The sequence below is a fragment of the Ovis aries genome, chromosome 8 (genome assembly GCF_016772045.2).
Source record: "Ovis aries strain OAR_USU_Benz2616 breed Rambouillet chromosome 8, ARS-UI_Ramb_v3.0, whole genome shotgun sequence".
NCBI lineage: Eukaryota > Metazoa > Chordata > Mammalia > Artiodactyla > Bovidae > Ovis > Ovis aries.
Window position 1 is genome coordinate 21,449,868 of NC_056061.1, and position 13,980 is coordinate 21,463,847.

The 13,980-nt window shown below is 41.7% G+C and overlaps 1 non-coding gene across 1 annotated transcript; it reads right to left on the reverse strand.

Annotated features, from left to right (window-relative positions):
- Nucleotides 1-12,944: 12,944 nt before the first annotated feature.
- Nucleotides 12,945-13,017, reverse strand: TRNAG-UCC (transfer RNA glycine (anticodon UCC)). The gene has a single exon. It is a non-coding gene; the product is annotated as a tRNA-Gly (tRNA).
- Nucleotides 13,018-13,980: the final 963 nt, after the last annotated feature.

Below are 13,980 nucleotides of genomic sequence, written 5' to 3' on the forward strand. Positions count from 1 at the left end.
TGACAATAGCTCTTTTCCTCACAGAGAGGAAAAGTTTACAGGACAGAAAATAGAACCTGAATTATAGTGTGTGTCTATGTGGCACAGGTCCCAGAAGAGTGAGATTTCATAGAAAGAAGACATTTTCAATCAGTGGTAGCTCTTAAAAAAAAAATCATAAAATTTCAGGTTGCTCTTTCAACTATTTTAAATCACACCTGGAGTCACCTGAGGATTTCCAAGTCAGAACCTTCTAATTTCTGGAGCTTCCCAGTGGCCTAACTCTTTCAAGTCAGCAAACTGTATTTAGTGACTTGCTATTTCCGTGTAGCCCGTGAACCACATAGATTTTAATGACTTAAAAAAGGAAGTGCTGAAACTCCCAGTGGTCTGTGTATACCAAACAACAGAAACACTTGGAAGGGCTGCTTTCTTGGTTTCAAATTCAGTTAAGATTTCTGTCAGGTGCTAGGCATGGTAATTATGTGGTATGTCACTTCATTTTCATAACAAGCTGCGGGGTATTAAGTTGGTAACAGAGAGAAGGGGCTGGAGCTGAAACCACAAAGGGTCTGAATGTGCCTGCCTTAAGTGAATTACTCATGGAAGCAGCAAGTCAAGAGAGTTAGCAATCAGACTTCAGAGGCTGAGTGAGGGAGGCAGGAAACGGAGGCAGCTTAGGAAAGAAGCTAACAAGCTTTGAATATTTTCAGTCTTGAGATGCCTTTGAAACATCCAAAAAACACAAGGAGCTCAGAAGTCTGAATTGAAGATAGACTTTGGATTCATCAGCATATGAACAATAGTAAAAGCAGAGGATAAGAATGGCCATATCCGGGGAAAGCATGGACTTCAGCAAATACAAGGAGCAAGACTTCCCTGGTGGACCAGTAGTTAAGACTCTACACTGCCAATGCAGGGCGCTTGGGTTCAATCCCCGGTTGGGGAAATAAGATCCCACATGCTGTAGAACACAGCCAAAAGATAAAAAGAAAGAAGGAAAGAAAGAAAGAAAACAAAATACAAGGAGCAAAGACAGAATCTTGAGAAATATCACCATTCAAGAGGCAGCACAGAAAGAGCACAAGCGAGGCTGCACCTTCAGTCAGAGATGGAGATGGGGGAAACTGGTAATACTGAGGCCAAGGGAGTTCCGAGGAGAGGAGAGTGGTCAAGGGGTTAGATGCCATAGAACAGCCAAGAAAATCAGTCAGAAAAGGGACACTGGATTGATGAGGAGAGGGTCTCTGTCTCAGGGTAGCTACAGGGCAAGACGAAGGCAGCAGCCCCATTATGGTAGATTGAACAGTCAGTGCGAGGTGAGATGCTAGGATAGGTGATTCTTGGAACTTGACTGTAAATAGAAAGAGATGTAGGATAGTTGGTATAAAGTTGGGCTTTTGTTCTTTTTTATTTTTTAAGAATGCAGGCATAAAAATACAGGAGAATGATTGATAAGACAAGATGGTTAGAAGGTAGAAACGGACAAGATTCAGATCATAAGGAAAACATTTGGCTCTAAACAACAAAAAGACTACCCCTCCCCTGAGAAAAGAGTGATGATGGTGAGGGTGGGCACACACAGGAGTGGGATTGGTAGCGTGAGGGGTAGACCTTGATGAAGCTTGTCACCCCCGGCCTCAATCTTTCCCTTGAAGCAATATGCAAGGTCTTTGTGGAAGTGGAGGTGGGCAGAGGCTGTATGAAGATACCTGCTGGGGCAGGTCACTGCCCATCCTCTCAGCACTCACACCCAGAAATCGAAAACGCCCCACCTTCAACTTGAGGACTACACAAGCCTGAGAAGAAAATGCAGATCACCTTTTCTTTCCTGGAGCTCTAATGGACCATCCTGCATCCTGGCATCAACACCTGGGGTATAACAGCCTCACTGGGTGCTCTTCCCTCAGACTCCACATGGATCATAAGCGGAATTCCCTCTGGAAGAAGAAGAAGATGATGGGGAGATTCGGCAGTGGGCTCTTTCAAGGAGCTCTTCCCCATGACAGGGAGAACTGTGGCTACACAGTTGCTCCAGAATGCCCTGTGTTCTGAAACTGCTGATGGTACACACCAAAAAGTGACTGCTGAGGATGGCCAGGGAAGGTCACAGAGCTGAATGACCAACTCTTCTAAAACAGTTTTACCAAAGATTAGAAGAAATGGCATAGTTTCCCTTTGGGAAAGATTTTCCAAGGTTCACACAGAATCCTGTAAAAAGCTGACAAATGCCACTATTAGAAAAAAAAAAAAAAGAAAGAAAAGCTGCATGAAAGCTGGATCCAATAAGTAAAAAATGTCCAAGGTCATAAATTTTACTGCTGCAGAGATACTCTAAAACTAACAGAAAGAGTATATGTATAACTGAATCCCTTTGCTGTATACTTGAAACTAATATAACATTGTAAATCAACTATGCTCCATACATAAAACAAAAGTTAAATTTTAAAAAAGAACAGAAAGAAGCAAATCCCCATCCCCACTCTCAGCAGTCCCTAAAATCTGTAACCTGTGACTGTCATATGGCTGCCTAAGAGATTTCAGACAGTCTGGGAGAGCTCCAGGTGTGAACCGTGTGCCTTTCAACCCCCTCGAGAGGTGGAAATTGCCTCTTTAAACTTTTCTAAATAGCCGCTGGGTGGGGTCTCTCCTAAGGATGTCAAACCAAAATGAATGAATGGGGGAAAGGAGGCCCAATACTAGTTGCTTCACTTTAGACAGCTCCAGGGGCAATTTTTTGCCAAGAATTCAACTTCTCTGGGTCCAACAGTTGAGTAAGATGGTGTTTCTAGTTGAATAAGATGGTGTTTCTATGCACAGACTGGGCCAGCCATCTCTTGGAGAAGATTTGTGATACTTGATAGTCAAAAGTTAAATGTCCCTGAACACAGTGATATGCCTGGTAGCTACCTTTTAGAGGTAAAAAGGTCTGCAGCAAATCTGGCTTGGTGGTAGGGAGGCAGACCATGTGATACCCCAGAAAGTTCATTTCAACTTTGGGATGGTAGATTTTATAGAAAAAGCTATAAAAATAAAAGTTTAGTACCAAACATGGTCTTGGAGGTTATCTAAAGTATCCTTTGTTGTTATCGTTTAGTCGTTAAGTCAGGTCCGACTCTTTTGTGACGCTATGGACTGTAGCCCGCCAGGTTCCTCTGTCCATGGGATTTCTCAGGCAAGAATACTCAAGTGGGTTGCCATTTCCTTCTCCAAGGGATCTTTCTGACCCAGGAATGGACCCAAGTCTCTTGCTTCTCCTTCAATGCAAGCGAATTCTTCACCACTGAGCCATCTGGAAAACCCTACTTTTCAAAAAATTAATAAGGTTACTGAGACCTGAAAGCTTGATATTGATGTCAGGAGGAAGACCCCAGGAAGAGAAATTAATGAATAATTTCCAGTCTATAGATCTGCTTGTAGAGACACAAGCCCACTGCAGCTCCCACTACCCCCTCAGGAACCTTTTCCTAGTCACTTATATGCCTTCGCCTTGCACATGGTTCCTTCTCATTAGCCTAAAAGTATGCTCAAGTCTCTACAATCCTAAAAAAACAAAATATATCTTTTTGACACTGCTTCTTTAATAGGCCACAAATGTCTCCTTGATTTGTTCACTGGCAAACTTTAAAAAAAATAATTTAGCAGAAAGACTATTCTATGAACTAAATGTTGGTTATGTTGCTTTCCCACAGAATGTCTTAGGTTGAAGCCCTCACCCCAGTGTGATATTTGGAGGTGGGATCTTTGGCAGGGTATTAGGGTTAGATTAGGTCTTGAGGATGAGGCCCTCATGATGGGATTAATTCTCTTCTAAGAAGAGAGCCACACGATGGCTCTCTCTCCCGGCCCAGTGAGGGTACAGCAGGGCAACCATCTGAAAACCAGGAGGAGGCCACCGAATCTGCCTGCACTTTGATACTGAAGTTCCCAGCCTTCAGAATTGTGAGGAAAAAAAAATGTTTTTTTTGGTTGTTTAAGCCTCTAAACCTATGAAATATTGTGATTGCAGACCAAATAAAGACAGAGTGCCAGGTTTAAAACTGGACAATTCTCTGTTAAAATACTTATCTTAAATTTCTCCATCCTGATTCTTCTTCTCCATTTTAGCTAGCTATTGGTTCAAAAGGGCTTCCCTGGTGGCTCAGAGGTGAAAGTGTCTGCCTCCAATGTGGGAGATCCAGGTTCGATCCCTGGGTCGGGAAGATCCCCTGGAGAAGGAAATGGTAACCCACTCCAGTATTCTTGCCTGGAGAATCCCATGGACATAGAAGCCTGGTAGGCTACATGGGGTCGCAAAGAGTCTGACACGACTGAGCAACTTGGTTCCGTTGGTTCAAAGACTCTTTCTCTTTTAGTTCCTCTTCCTTTCAAAAATGTTAGTATAATGAAAAATAATTACCTAATAACAATTAGCTATCTCACAGTCTCTGTGGGTCCAGAATTCAGTAGCAGCTTACCCTGGCTCGTTCTGGGCTTCCCTAGTGGTTCAGATGGTAAAGAATCCACCCGCAAATGAAGGAGACCCAGGTTTAGTCCCTGGGTAGGGAGGATTCCCTGGAGAAGGGAATGGCAACCCGCTCCAGTATTCTTGCCTAGAGAAGCCCACGGACAGGGGAGCCTGGTGGGCTACAGTCCATAGGGTCACAAAGAGTCAGACACGACTGAGTGACTAACACTTAAAACCTTGGTTCTTTCTGGTTCAAGGTGTCTCTCAAAGCTGCGATCAGGATGTCAGCAGAGTCTGTAGCCATCCGAAGGCTGACGAAAACTGGATGGCTTAATTCCAAGACAGGCCACTCACATGGTTACTGGCAGGAAATTTCAATTTCTCACCACATGGGCCTCTCCACTGGCTGCTCCATCACCCTCACAGCCTGGCAACTAAACTCCACCAGAGAAAGCAATTTAGGAGGGAGAGAGGAGGTGGCAGCACATTTTTATGACCTAAGTTCTGAAGACACCAATATCATTGCTTCCACTGTTTTCCCATCTGTTAGAAATGAGTCACTAAGTTCAGCTCAAAATCAATAAAGGGAATTCATCTCTCTCTCTCTCTCTCTCTTTTTTTTTTTTGACTGCTCACATGGCATGTGGGATCTTAGTTCCCTGATCAAATCCATGCCCCTGCAGTGAAAGGGTAAAGTCTTAACCAATGAACCACCAGGGAAGTCCTCATCTCTGTCTCCTCAAGGAAGGTGTTTTAAAAACACCATATGCTATTTCAAAGATGTCTCAGTGGTTTTCCATCAAAATACTAAGAAGGTATAATTTTGTTACATTTTTAGCCCTCAACTAATCTTAGGGCTAGCTAATCTTATTATCGGGGGTTAATTTTACCATCATTTTTGCCTTTTCCTCACACTGTCATAGAGATTTCCTTGTCCTGCATCTTCTATGAGACCCCTTGTTTCCTTGATCCTATGACTTTCCTTTCTTAGAATCCTCCCTCTTCTGAAACTGCATACCTTACGGGCTTCATGATAAAGAGAGAATAGGGAACAAAGTCTGGGAAAACATTATCATTAAGCTTCCAACTGTTTTTCAGAAATGCAATGCCATTTGATTCTGGATTCTTGGTCTGTTATTTCTCTGGAAAACTTTAGGATCTTCTTATTCTCTTTGTTCCAAAACTGCACCGTGATGCATCTCACTGTGGGTCTGTGTCCTTCCAACGTGCTGATCATCTGATGAACTCTTCAATATAGAAATCTATGATCTATTTGGTAAAAAACATATCAAATTATTTCTTTGATGATTTCTTATCCTATTCTATCCATTTTTCCTGTTTCCCCCTAGACTCTTATTGGTAGGATGTTAGATATCCTACACTGGTTCTCTATTTTTATTTTCCCTCTTTTCCATCTCTTTATTTAAATAGTTTTCTTCCTGGGAGATTTCCTCAAGTTTATCTTCCAAACTTCCCATTGCAGTTTTTAATTTCTGCTATCATGCTGTTAATTCACAAGAACTCCTTTGTCTTTAAATGTTTTTAATACAATTCTATTCTCATCTCATATATGTCGTGTCTCCTCTTGTATCTCTAAAATCTATAATGGAAGATGTTTTTAAAGTTTTCTTCAAAGTGCAGTTTGCTTTCTCCAGTAACTGTTTCCATTTGTTTCTATTTCTTTCATACTTTTCTCAGATCACTGGCGCACCTTGGTTTTCTGCTCATATTGAATAGAATATGAACTTTGGTGGGACTTGCGAATTATGGGCTTCAACATAGAATAACAAACTGAAAGATTTTATTTTATCATTTTTTGATTTTAGTAAACATTTTATTTTAAAGTAGCTTTAGATTTATAACCCTGCAGGCCACTCATTTGTTTTCTCCTCTTCTGGATCATTTTATGAAGATTCACTGGGAATGGAGTATAGATTGGAGTAAGGACTTTTTCCCAAAAATTACCACCTGGTGATTTTTCAGCTAGGATTTTGGAAAGCCTCAGAAAGCACATTATTTCTTCTCTGGTCCCACTTTATCTCAGCCCTGATGGACTGAGCTAGACCTGGCTTTGCTATTGAGTGTCAGAGTTAAATAGCCTGCTTTCTGACGCTGTCAATAGAGTTGGATAGCAACTGAGAGAGTTAAGGATGGCAGGCAGGTACAGCAGGGATCCTTAACATTTGGCTTCTGGACATCCTTCTCTCTCACGGGACTGCGATAAGGGAGTGTTAATCATTTCTGCTGGTGTCTCCTGACCCAGATCCCTCCCGTGGAACACAGGGAGTGTCTATGAGGGAAGGCCTGTTTGCTCAGATGGTCTCTTGAGTCTCTCCTCATACCATGCAGAGTGGTTTGAGGTGGCGACTGTTCTGGGCCCAGGCTTCAGTCTGCAAGCAGACAGGTGGCTGTGGGCAGGATAATATCCATGGGCAGCTGGTAGACTTTGCTGTGAGCCCCAACCACATTCTCTGTTCAAGGGAGAGGGGTCTGCATTCTCCTTGGCTCTGGATGTGAGTGGACAAGCCTGAAGTTTGTTCACAGCCTCTGCTGGATGTGAGATCACTCCAGAATGATATTCCTGTGAAATTACATTCCACTCAGGATGTGAAACTGGGTTTGTGTGAGAGCCCTGGCACTAAAACTCAGGGCTCATAGAGGGGCAGGAATGCTAAGTGAGATATACTGCCCTTCTTTAGAAGGTGGGGAAGACAGAAAGAGAAAAAAATCAATTCTGAAAGGATTTTGCATTTTAAGTTGGTGTGCTAAAAGCACCCCAGGGAGTTGGTGGGCTTGCCACTCAGACTGCACACCTGGTGTTAGTTGTCCCAGCTGCCTGCCACCCTGGCAGTAGGGCAAGTTGGGGAATTTAAATGTGAATCTCAAGATGTGTTATTTTGTTGAGATCTCTTCTCTTGGGTAGTTAATTTGCTATTCTTCTGACCTACTGCCTGGAGAATATAGGCCTAAATGCCAGCATTCTGGGAGCCAAGCAAGGGAAAATAAAATTCAGTATGTATGTTTTAACTTTTATTCCACTTTGTTCAGTATAGTACTCCTGCCTTCAACTAGCCAGTTGTCCTAGTTTAGAAATGTTTTAAAAAAGCTGTATCTAGAAACTTCCCTTGGTCCAGCGGTTGGGACTCTGTGTTTCTACTGCAGGGAGCGAGGGTTCGGTCCCTAGTTGAGGAACTAAGACCCTGCATGCTGCACAGCCAAGAAGACAAATTTTGAACTGAATAAAGATGAAAATACCACATTAAAAAAAAGAGAAAAGAAACCCTCTATCTGGCAATTAAAACCCCTGTGTTTGCTATGTTAGGGAGAAATAGCTGTCCAGCTGCTTGGAAGGGAGGCAGTGATCTGAGGGATCAATTCTTAAACCAGGTTTCAGTCAATCATACTTTTAACTCTGCTGCCAGCCCCATTTCGAGATGACCGGTGCTGTTGATTCCTCATGCATTTTTACAGATTCCATGGCACAAATCATATTGCTTCTTATCTTTCTCCTGTTCTGGCTCGGGAGTCAGATTTCACTCAGGTCTGTTAGGACAATCACCACTTACCATCTGTTTTCCAACTTCCAAAAAATGTACTGCTTTTTCCTCTCCTTTTCTGTGGTTACTCTATGACATGAAAAAAAAAAAAAAAGCCCAACTTTTTATTTTGATTGTGGTTGAATACGTACTTTCAAATAAACAATTTTATATAACAATTTAATGTTTATTTTATTAAGCATTCTTAAGAATGCTTAATAAATGCAATCATCAGCAGTGAAAGGCAATCCAAAGAGGTACTTCTGGTTAAAATTGTTTATTTGAAAGTACGTATTCAACCACAATCAAAATAAAAAGTTTTTTTTTTTTTTATGTCATAAAGCAACCAGAGAAAAGGAGAGGAAAAAGCTGCATTCTTTAAACAAGTATAGGGTTTCCCTTGTAGCTTAGTCGGTAAAGAATCTGCCTGCAGTGCAGGAGACCCAGGTTTGATCCCTGGGTTGGGAGGATCCTGTGGAGAAAGAAATGGCAACCCACTCCAGTATCCTTGCCTGGAAAATCTCATGGACAGAGGAACATGGTGGATTGCAGTCCATGGGGTCGCAAAGAGTCGGGCACAACTGAGTGACTAACACACACATACACACAAACAAATATAAATTACTGAATCTCAAATTGGAGTGGGGATATAGAAGATATAAAGATGTAGATTTTTAGAAAATATGATGCCCATTTTATAGAGAGAGCTTTAACACACATCTGCAGAGAGAGTTAGGCAGCATCTAGTGGGAATAAATGTGTCAGTGGTTAGGAAGCTGGCAGGATTGTGGAATTCTGTTGGTATGAACAGTGGCAAGCAGATTTAAAGGTAAAGAATGTAGACTTGTTAAAGTTAGTCTTCTTAGATTGCATAGAAATTGAGTTGGAACAGTTGTCTCATCAAGAAATCTTGAGCAGAGCTGGGAGCTGAGAAAGGGGTTAGGATTGTTTTGATTTTTAAAAGGATCAACATCTGTTCTTTATTTTATGCACTGCCCTCTCTCCCAGTGCTCTTAAGTATCTTTAAAGATGACGATCGGGTCTCCATGAAATAAACTACAGTTTAATGAATCCCCTATGTATCCATCTACTTGCTTGGCTGTTGACATGTTGCCCCATAACTTGACCATGTCTCGGACTTGCGTTCATTCAAGTTGCTATTTTTGGATAGACTATATGATTTGAGAATACTGTGAGGCAGTCCAAACAACAGTTGATTTTCCATCTGCCTCTGATTATCGGAGGTACTGTTTCCCAAACTGTGGTCTGTGGAATATCAGTAACTCAAGTTGTTAGTGGATACTCCATGAGAAAAAAACTTTCGTCTTTTAAGTTTTGTTTCATTCCTATATACAAAAAATATATTAAATATATTTTTGTAACTGTTTTCCTTTGCTATAATCTGCCTTTAAGAAATGGAGTACCATACACAAAAGACCAACAAATAACATTTTTTAAAAATCACATGGTTTACAAACACATGGTTTTCAAGTCAAGAAATGGTAGTGTATTGACCAAAATGCAATCTCTGGTTATTTATATCTTTTCATGGTCATGGATTTTGTGTCTTAAAATTTCAAGAAGTATTTGTGATACTTAAACTATTTTTTCTTCTTAATGAAAGAATAAATATATTTAATTATTCTCACTTGTTTTTAATCAATTTTGTTGTTGTTTTGTGACATTTACAAGATCATCTCTTTTTTAAGTCTTCAAAAGGCATAAAATCATTCTTGGAAGAGAGAACACATAATTTTAATGTGAAACAAGACAGGTATATGATCAAGGGCTACACTGAGTTTGAGAGGTGTCGTTGTGAGAGTTCAGAGAAGGAAGAAGTTGTGTGGACTGATGTAGTTGGGGAATGCATTGAGGGGGAGGTATGATTTGAAACGGGGCTTAAAAGTTGGAAGATATCGTGTGACGGGAGACAGCCCTCCATGAGTTTCTCGTGCTCTTGCTTGTCTTACTAGCATGCCAGGAATCAAGGCTCTGACTGCTTTTCACTAGGTCATCTCTTAGGGTTGTTTGCACAACCTGCCTTGAGAGAATAATCTCTCTCTTGGACAAAAAGCAGGCTTGATGACCTCTTGCTATGAAACGGTGATGGCTCAAGTTCAGAGTTCTCTCCTACAACATTGTGACAGTGTGCGCAGGTAACCATCTTAGTGGTCTGTGTTGTTCCCCCTAGAACATGGGATGCAAAGGGAACCAATAAAAATGGAACACTCATACTGTCTGCTCTGCTGTGGTTAAGAGTTTTTGCTCATTGGCCCAGAAATTCTATCTCTTCTGCCAGCCTCCATGATACAGTAACAGGTTAACTATTAACTTGTAAGTGGGATAGAATCAAATCCCAGTCAAGACATCGGGACAATGACTGAAAAGAGAACCAGCTGAGTGAAGGGGAAAGGCTGAGCCTTTCCCCTTCACACTGTTTAATGTGTGTGGTACGATGTCAGAAGACTGATGAAATCTGAGACTATATATTGGAGAATATAGTAGCAGTAGGCAGGTGGGATGGAGTGGAGGGCAGGTAGATTTTAAATGCTTTGAATGATGATGCTACGGACTGCTATCTGCGACCCTTCAAAATTCATGCGCTAAATTGGTGTGTCTTGACCCACAATGAATGTCAATAAAACATTTGTGACACATCAGTAAAGAATCCACCTGCCAATGCAGGAGACACAAGAGACGCAGGTTTGATCCCTAGGTTGGGAAGATCCCCTAGAGAAGGAAATGGCAACCCACTCTAGTATTCTTGCCTGGACAATTCCATGGACAGAGGAGCCTGGTGGGTTACAGTCCATGGGGTTGCAGAGTCGGACACGACAGCACGCATGAGTATTGGGTTCTTTGTGACAGTCACTGTTTAATGCATGAGAAAAGGTGACCGGACACTGTGAACACGCTGGGGAGAATTCTGAGCTAGTCTCCCTAACAGCATTGGTTTTAATTAGATAGATTCTTAAGCGGCCACTGTTTAAAAAATAAATAAAATTCTACACACACAGAATGAAACATTACATTGAAAAACACAATCACCACCCCTCAAAAGAGGTTGAGTTCAAGAAAAGAATGCTGCAGACGAGCAAGCTGTGATGGAGAAACCATGAACTATCACTTCGAGGGGTAGGGGTAGGGTAGGGTGAGAATGCCTTAGGACTCAATGCTGATTGCCATGTTCTTAAGCGGCACTCCTCAGTAGGAATGTAATGCATGGAAGCTTCACTGGGAGGCTCCGGGTGACCTGGGAGATTATTACACTTTTGGTAGGCTTGACTTTTCAGTCCCTCCCTGATGAATGGAATCCAACTCACTATGAAGCCTTAAACTATCCTTTCTCACAACAATTTCTTTAAATATTTCTAGGCAGAATTCATTTTCTTTTTTCTCAAAACACTTTGCTTATGTTTCTATTATCATATATCTTATTCCTACTCCTGTTATGGGTAGGATGGAGGAGGATGTTAGTTGCTCAGTTGTCTCCAACTCTTTGCAAACCCATGAACTGTAACCCACCAGGCTGCTTTGTCCATGGGATTCTCCAGGCAAGAATGCTGGAGTGGGTTGCCATTTCCTTTTCCAGGAGATCTTCCTGGTCCAGGGATCCAAACTGGGTCTCCTGTATTGCAGGCGGATTCTTTACTGTCTAAGCCTATTATGGTTAACTGTTTACTTATTTGCTTACCAATTCCTTGAGACTAAATGTTATCTTATTTCTCTCCTTTCCTCCAAGCCAGTTAGCCAATTGCCTTATAATAATAAAAATAAGTTATGTTTATCGAACATCTTCTAGGCATGATCTCAGTTAACCCTCACAAAAACCATTTAGGTAAATACTTATGATTATTCTGCATTTTTTAAAAATGCTGAAACTGAAATTTGGAGAGATGTTTAAGGTCATTTCCTTAGCGGAGGCTGAGCTAGAACATCAACACAGTATCATAGACTGAATGTTTGTGTCCCTCTAAAAACATATATTGAAAGCTAACCCCCAATGTGATGGTGTTTGGAGGCTGAGCCTTCGGGAGGTGACAGCAGAGCCCTCATGAATGGGATTAAGTGCCCTTATGAAAGAGACCCCAGCTCTGTTGCCTCTTCCACCGTGTAGGACACAGCAAGGAAATAAGGCATCTGTGAACCTGGAAGTGAGCTTTCTCCAGACACTGAATTGATGGTACCTTAATCCTGGACTCCCCAGACTCCAGAGCTGTGACAAATAAGGTTTATTATTTATACACCACCCAGTCTGCTGTATTTCGCCTCCAGTGACTGAGCTCTTAATCATGGCATCATAAAGACTCCCACATTCAGTAGTTATTCTCAGTATATGTTTTGATATTTCTTGAATGAAAACCAATCTATTAAAATGTTGATGATGAACATGAAGGCACTGGTTGTGTGGAGCCCAAAACTTGACAAGGAGAATCACTGAAATGTGAGCTGCAGAGTTTTAAAAGCAATCTGTGACTTCTGAATATACAGCTCCATTTCTCACCAGTATCAGTTATTTTACCAAACCAAGTTTTCTCAAGTTAATATCCTCCTAGCTAAACAAACTATCAAAAATGTGCTTGATAAGAGAATACATACTCACATACACACATACTCGCATACACACACACATACACTCACATCCTTCCTATCTGACTTTAATTCCATAGTATCATTAGGTCTTATTCATCATTTCCTTAGTTCCAGGGTTATGGTCACCTATAGTCAAAAAGAAAGCATCGCTTCTTTTTTAGAGTCAGCATGCTCTTGCCTTCTGTTGATTATCCCCAAGGATTCAATGGTCTGAAAGAGTCATCAGATGATTTATTTGTTGTAGGGAATGTGTACGGTAGTTACTCAGTTCATTCAGAGTAAACACAGAAGTCCTGACACTGGCCCCAAAGTCTTCCATGATCTGCCCCTGCTTCCTTACCACTCTGACCTCATGGTCTAATTTTATAGGGCTTCGTGCAAGATCTGAGTTCCCTGACCAGGGATCAAACCTGTGCCCCCTGCAGTGGAAGCGCAGAGTCCTAACCACTGGACCACCAGGGACGTCCCCGTATCCCTTTTGCAATATATGTATCTTTCCTTAGATAAGCGTCTATACTCAACTCCACAGTACTTACACTGAAATTCATAAGAGTTCATAATCAGGTAATGAAAAGGATGAAACAAGACAACTGAAGCTTAAATTTCAGGCCAGCACTGGACACACATAGGCACTCCGTGGGAGTTTGCTGCTGACAAAATCGGCAGTGGTGACTGTTGCTGGGCTGACTCAGATGAGAGCATTTCTCCATCTTCTATCCTGGTGGAGTTATTCATAACAGGTCACCTGGTAGATAAGAGGCTTCAAAATTAGATCTTCCCAGATGGTTTTCAACCAGAGACTAATTCCGAGGCTAACTCTACTCTCAGAAGCTTTCCTGGATCCTTGCCTCTGTAAACAGTTCACTGAGTATTGATGTTACTGTCCATGGCTTTGGCTGGAACAGAAAGAACATGCCTCATCTTATGCTCTGTAAGTTGTATCGTCTTACCAGTACTCAATATATTGTGGAATCATCTCTCAGAACAACATGGTTGTTTTTCGGCAAATATTAATAGCAGCCGTGTCTGCATCTCTTCTGAGGTTAAGGCTTTAGAGCAGCATAAAGCCATCATGATTATGAAGGACCATCTGGTGAGCCAGCAAAAAAGTATACATTGAGTATAGAAATGCTTCTTGAGTCCATGACACAGCCTGTTCGGAGTCAGGGTCAGAGGAGTGATGTATCCATTGGAATAGGGGTGACTGTATTCCCACCATGAAATAACTGCTGTGTCCTGATCACATGATGTTTGTTCAAAGTGGCCTTAGGTATCAAGAGTCGCCAACTTTCTGGATGAGATGAAAACTCCTGGGGGTCACTAAGGACATCTGTATCTTTTCTGCCCACCAGGACTCATGGGTTTAAAATGAGGGTGGGGGTGAGAATCTAACCTAGTTATAAACACAGCCAAGCAGCCACTTTG